The 7,302-nt window shown below is 43.7% G+C and overlaps 1 pseudogene; it reads right to left on the reverse strand.

Moving 5' to 3' along the window:
- Positions 1-3,401: 3,401 nt before the first annotated feature.
- Positions 3,402-7,302, reverse strand: part of LOC101991207 — a 5,336-nt pseudogene continuing 1,435 nt past the window's right edge.

The following is a 7,302-nucleotide window of genomic DNA, read 5'->3' on the forward strand; positions in this document are numbered from 1 at the left end:
AAAAAAAAAAAAAAAAAAAAAAAAAGATGAAATAAGAGCATAAAATGGAGTCTAGTGCAACACAAGATGAGTCATGTGATGGCTGTTAGTACATAAATATTTTCAAAACCTGTGTAGCCCCACATGATTTTAGTGTTTTGGCAGTTTTGTGGTCAAAAATTAGGAAATCCATTTTGGTTGGGTCAAGATAGGCTGTTGTCCCATAGTTAGAAGCTCCTGGAACTGGAAAAAGCTGGAGCTGAAAATAAGTGTCAGAGCCTTGCTGACACGTGTCCTCCGTCCATCTGCTTACATAAGGAACATCCACTAGAGCTGCCCCTAGAGAAGTTAAGGCAGAGGGTCAAAGATGACATTGTGAATGGCCGAGGAGACAGCTTATTTGGTACAGTGTGGGTCATACAGGCATGGAGACCTAGGCTTGGATTCTCATCGGCTATGTAATAATCCCCAACCTGGGCTGGAGAGATGGCTCAGAGTTAAGAGCACTGACTGGTGCCCTAAAACCTGGGCCATGGCTGATCCTGCAGGAAAGATGGAGAAATCCCAGTTGTGGGGCAGGAAGAGTCAAGATTAGGGATTAGGCCGGATCTGACACAGTGCCCTCGTGTCCCTTGGAGAACATCTTAGCTCTTCCTAATAAATGACAGTTCATGATTCAGTCAGGGGCTACATCTGGTCTGGTTAAGACTTGGGGTTTTGGCTCCGCCCTCATTCTTAATCCAGAGATTCCCCTGAAGACCTGGTAGGTTCTGACACTGCCTGCTCCATCTTCTCAGCAGCAGATCAGAGGGACGTTCCAGAAAGAAAGCAAATGGGCATTGTCTGCATACCAGTGTGTGCCTCCCTCACTGAAAAGTGCTGTGCCTCGATAGAGGGGCTTCTGCGTGCTTCATACAAGCCATTACATCTTATACCGATGGAGCAACCATTTCCTGGGTTGACTGTAGCCGAGTAATGGAACTAGGTGGCCTAGAACAAGCAGATTGGTCTCCAGTTATGAAAATTGATAGTCTATGGTCGGGAAAATGTCTAGGCCACATCCTTTTTCAAACTCGTGGGAAAGGACCCTTACACACCCGTTGCAAGCTTCTGGTGGCTTGCCAGCAATCTTTGACGTTCCGTGGCTGGTAGAGCCATTCCTTTACCTTCTAGTCCACACGACATTCTTCTGCATCTGTTTTGTCTGCACCCATGCCTGTGTCCAATACTCGCCTTAAATTTATTTGCTTAATTTACTGTCGTGTGGGGTATTGAACTTAGGTCCCCGAGCCTGTTAGCTAAGCTCTCTATCCCTGAAACATATCCACGGCCTAATTTCTCCTTCTTATTTGGACACCACATACATTAAAATATGACCTACCCAATGGCCTTATCTTAATGTACGTAAAGATTTTTTTTTTCCGAAATGAGGTCACTCTCTGAGATTCTCACCTTTGGGGAAGAGGCTGGAGTACATTTCAGCTTATATCACACCTATCGGATGAAGGCTTTCTCTTCTCCTTCACAAACAAAGAAAAAACAAGGCTCAAACCCAATTTGCTAATGAGTGGTGGTGGGGGGAGGAGTCAAGGGTCAAAATCAGCCTAACTTGAAGTTCTATGCTCTTCCCACCACACTGCCTTTTCCACATAGGAAGACTTTTCTGCAGTTTCTTAAAGGGCAAGTTACCTTTTTAAAAATGAGTGTGTTTGCTTGTGATGTTCTCAAGTACTGGTGCTACTTCACACTGTTGCTTTGAAGAGTCTTCCTGTTCATGCTGCTGGATGGATAAACATGAGAAATCCACACTCAAACCCACGCTCTCCAGGGGACGCCTAGAGAAATGCGTTCTGGTTATCTCTGAGTGAGTTTCAGGAGGTCTAGGCTCCTAAGGAGAGGCCTTCATGTTGTGTGAACAGCAGGGACCATGTGATGTATTTTACCTCGGGAAGGTGTATTTGCTGTGCAAAGACTCAGACGTGGGGAGATAATCCCATGTTGGCACCCGATACCTCAAAATGAAGTGTGTGGCCTCAGGTGACTCACTTACCCCTGCACCCCACCATCTGGGACCCCCAGGAAACGATGCCCGCTTGCTCTCTGACAGCATCATTTTCGTGGCCTTTGAAGTATCTTAGAAGGGGCTTGGCAAGGAGAAATGCTACATTGACACCAGTTAACTGAAAATAATTGACGTTCATAGAATAGTGTTCTGAGGGAGTCCCAGTTTCCCACGGCTTATCTCCATTCCCAAGCCCCGGAACTGGAAGGATTGACCTGGGAGTGAGCCAAAACTACTCCTTGCCATTCTTTTTTTCAGTGAGAATCTGATTCTACCTGAACCTGAGCACTGGGTTAAGGGAGGCTCAGGGATTAGCTCCCACCAGCCTTTTGAAAGGGAATGTGATCACTTATCAGCGTTCTCTTCATATCGCTTCTTTGATACAATGTAGCACTGCTTCTCAGGTTCTCTCCTCTGGTTTTTCGGCCTCCTCCAAGTTACTTAATTATATTGTTTTCATGATCCCTTCCCTTCTGGCTTTCAGATACCCGTGTAATTATCAGATTAAGTCCCATGTAAAATCCTTGTTTGTGGTTTTCCTTCCAGTATGCTAAATATACCTCTAGTAGCAAAGAACTGGCACTGGTACATTGACAGCCCCAAATAGAAGAAAGACAGATGTAAGCGTCTCCTTGAGCTGTGGTAGAGCAGAGGCTTAAGGGACTCTCAGAACACTTAGCTAGCTTGTCTGGACCCTGGGTTAAGTCTCTAACCCTAGAGAGAGCAAGCAGGAGAGCGAGAGCAACGGTGCAAACCCCAAACTTTAGAGCATCAGAAGTCGCCTCTACTGGACCTCTGCTGCAAAGATCACTACCTCATAGTGTGACTTTGTCAGCCAAATTACCTTTACTAACGATTTATCTTTATTGGGAATTTATCTTTACTAACAAGCAGCACCGTGGCAGATTTAAATAAAGAGGAAGCCGGAAGACATTGCCTCTGACGAGTAAAAACGTGACTCATTGCAATCCACTAAGGTGCCACCTCTGATGCCCTGCCCGAACTTACTACTTGCTGAAGGTTCATACCCTTCTCAATACCTCTGTTATTTTAAAAAGAAGATGGAGAGAGATCTGGAGCTTCCTGACTCCTGTGAGAATGTTTTTAAGCCGGTCATTTCCTGGCAATCAGCTATTTGGCCAGAAATGTAGCTGATAGCGAGTTTAATCCTCACATCATGGCCACTGAATGAGAACAAAGGGAAGACAATTTCACTTACACAAATGCCATTGTTAATCACTCATCTGCAGCACGCTTGTTCAAACCACTAGAATATCCTTCTAGATCAGCACTGCCCTACTGCCGCATCTAAATGAACCACAAGCCATGGAAAATCTATAAATGGTCTTGTTTTCCTCAATTAGTGCGTGCTCTCGCTGCTGCTGGACTTCTTTGGGAACTTGGAAACGATGTTTCTAATCTCAGCACTTTCCAAAGCTGTAGAGAGACCTGTGTGAGAGACATCAACAATTGTTTGTCAGTCTACACACCTAGTAGCCATGGTTCCTGGAAAGCTGCTATCCTTAGAAGGTTCTGGTTGGGTTTTGTTTTCTGGTTATTGTATTAGTAATTTTTCTCATTGATGTGCCATAGTGCTTGATGAAAGCAACTTCAGGGAGTATTATTTAGGCTCATAGTTTGCAGATTGGCTCATCATGCCAGAGAAACCATGGTAGCAAGAAGAGCCGTAGCTGTGAAAGTGTGGTCTTGCAGCAGCTTGTAATACTGTGTTCATTGTGTCCATAGTCTGGACACAGTGGCTAGGAAGTGGGTGGGTTATAAGACTTCAAGACTACTTCCAGTGACCAACCCACTTCCAAAGCAAGGCTCTACCTCGCAAAGGTGCCACAGCTTGCCAACACTGTACCATCATCCGAGAGCCATGAGGCGGGGAAGGGGAGTGGGGGGAGGGGGTACAAGACCAGAAATCAGATCTCCAGAACTCACGTAAAGCCTGACATTGTAATAGGTGTCAATAGCCAAAGCATTGTGGGGAAGGGCCAGGAAGGCTCTAGAAGTCTGCTGGCTAGCCAGACTAGCTGAAGAAGTGAGCTTCAGGCTTGGTGAGTGACTCTGCCTCTTAAAAAAGAGGAACTAATGATACTTAACAACTGGCTTTGGCCTGTGCATACACACCACACCCACGCACACACGCTCACAGAGGGGGGCTATGATGATGGTAATGCACTAGAAATCTCATTTTTTTTCTTACTTTTTCTTTACTTTTTAACCACAATCATACTTTTGAGAGCCAGCATTTTTCTCAGTGAGATTTAGTGTGCTGCGTCTGCATCTTGTAGACTGACGCAGTGTGTATGTAGTGTTTCCAGCTTTCCCAGGCAGCACGTTTGACGCGTTCACCACCCCAGTGTGCCTACAAGGCTACCCAGGTTCTCTAGTGGATACTTAGATGCTTCCCAAGTGTGGTGCCTTGATAATGTTCTAATAATCCTCTCCGGCTATGCTTCCTGGTGGATCTGAGAAGTCTCTGGAACACACTCCCTGGAGAATTTCTGAGTCATAAGGGTGTGCTCATATTTCATCTCACTAAATGCCCTCCAGGATGTTTTTGCCAATTTATAATTCACCACTGGTGAAGATGAGAACTTTCCCACTTCCCTGTCAGCACTTTCGGATTTTTGTCAGTGGGTGGGTGCATTTTGCCAAAATGGTATCTCGTTTTGTAAAAAAACAAACAACACCCCTGCAATTCTCTGATCACTAATGAGTCTGTGTAGCTCTTGTTTCTCATGGTAGCTGTTCCAGTTTCCCCATTTGCCAGTGGCCTCTTGACGTTTTTTTGCCCATGGTTTTGTTGTCATTATTTGGGTTGCCTGTCCTTTTCTTGCATGCTTGCAAAGTTCTCTGTGTGTTTTCGACTTTGTCAAGATCTCTCCCTAACACTTTATCTGTCTATGGATAAATGAAAGTCTGTTCCAAACCACTATTTTTCTTATTCATACATTTCCACAAACACAAGCTCCTGGTGTGACTGCTATGCTACCTATACTTCTTGTACCAAAGGAGAGGCTTTAGTGCACTAAGAAGCCCAGCACAAAAGGCAGTAATAACAGCCTATGTTGTTTCGGGAATCTCTTAGACTTCCCTGACCAGCATCATGGGAAAAGGTACCTTATTGTGATTCTGTTAAATGGTCTATGGTTCTTAGGAAAAACTCTGTCCTTCCAAGTGCCATAAATTTATTTCAGCTTATCTATCTATTATCTATCTATCTATCTATCTATCTATCTATCTATCTATCTATCTATCTATCATCTATCTGTCTACCTTTATATGTGTTGTATATTATTTTAGGTTAATATAGAATAGTATGTTTCTTTAAGATTTTCCAAATATCTTTAGCATTGTTCACTGCTCCTCCCTCCCCTGCTTCCAATGAAAGCCTCCTCCCACCTTTTCCCACTTCCTTCTTCAGATCACCAGTGTCTTGTAATTCACTTCTCTACAGCCCGCCTCCTGCTATGGTTCTGTTTTTACTTCCCTGGTTTTCTTGTTTACTGTAGGTTATATATTCATACTGAAGATTTGGAACCTCAGATGAGAGAGAACATGTGATATCTGTCTCTCTGGTCTGGATAGCCTCACTGAATATATAGAGGTTGAAGGTAAGTCCTTGTGGCTGAAGACACCATGCCCTTTAGGCTCAGGTTTTGAAGCCTGTGGGCCTCCTTCCTGAGAACTGTCTTTCACGATACCAGAATTTGCTATGTAAGGTCCCCAAAGGGGAAGCAAACAATTGTACTACCCAGATATAATGGCTATGACCCACAAGAATCACAGGCACGGAAAGAAATGTCTAAAGTTACAATAGCAGTGCTCATATCTTGAGAGAAGACCGACGGTTGTCTGATGTAGACTTAAGACCCATTACACAGGAAGGGAATCATACTTTGTAATGGAAACACAGCCAGCTACCCAGGGCTAGTGAGTTTATGGATCTTACAGGAGAACCTGCATCTGCTTCTTTACTAGATCCACCTAATTCCTAACTGCTTTCCAAATACTTATCTTTGTACCCACAGGTAAGTGTAGCTCTCGCCGCCCCTCGCCCATCAAAGAAGCTTCTTTTGGCAGCTGACTGAGACCATTACAAAAAACTACAATTGGACATAAAAGTTAACAATGACTGTGGGGTGCCTGGCCCCAGCTGATCTGTCGAGAACACAACCCCTTCACCTAAGGCTCCGGGAACACTGAAGAAGAGGACGGGCAAAGTATTAGAAGCCAGAGGACTGGGTGTTGCTGTGAGAATGTGTGTCCCAGAGATGACAGGGAAGCTATACCCATGATACGGCAGTAACATGGCTGCCTTAAGAAGACCAAAATAACGACAATACCAATACATTTGTTAACATGAAAGAAAGGTGGAAACCTCAAAGGGTTCCAACCCTAGACAAAGAACTGCAGGCAACCAGTGATTACTGAGAGAGGGAGAATTAGTCTTTCCCTAGAATGAGCTCCTCTTATACAATAACAAGTGGTCAGTACTGAAACCAAATACATATAAGTAACACTAAAAAATGCAGGAGGTTATATATATATCAATAATAATCAAAGGAAAAAGAGACCATAACTTGAAGGGGGTAAGAGGAACATGAAAAGGCTTAGGGGAAGACATGAAAGGGGGGAAATGATGTAACTATATTCTAATTAAAATTGAAAAATAATTAGGAAAAGAAAAAATGTAGTGCACATAGCACAGAGAGGAACTGGGTTTCTTCCCACTTTAGAGTGTAGCACTTTGACATTATTGACCATGTTGCAATGGTACTTAGAGGAGAAACACACTATGGTTCTACTTGCACTGTACCCTTTTCTTTGCTTAAAAAAATAAACAAACCTCTAAACACTGATGAGTTTCAGACACAGCGGGGAATCTGTTGTCTTTGTACTGTTCTCTATAGTGAATATAGAAGTGTCTAATTATAAAAGTCTTCACGGTGTCACTCCAGCTTCCGCTTGCTGATGTTTCTCTTATATTCCTTCCCTCTTACTGATGCTTCCCTGATATTCCTTCCTCCTTGCTGATGCTTCCCTGATATTCCTTCCTGCTTGCTGATGCTTCCCTGATATTCCTGCTGTTATTTGTTCTTGTTTTCTTTAGCGGTTTAGAGTTGCAAGATGGCTTCACCGTACTTCTCAGCTTATTCTTTATTGTCATTGTTCACGTTATTCGTCCTCCTTCCTTCTACAACTGTATGTGCGTATCTATCTCTTTATACACCTGTGCACACATGATA

The sequence above is a fragment of the Microtus ochrogaster genome, linkage group LG4 (assembly GCF_000317375.1).
Source record: "Microtus ochrogaster isolate Prairie Vole_2 linkage group LG4, MicOch1.0, whole genome shotgun sequence".
NCBI classification, from domain to species: Eukaryota; Metazoa; Chordata; class Mammalia; order Rodentia; family Cricetidae; genus Microtus; species Microtus ochrogaster.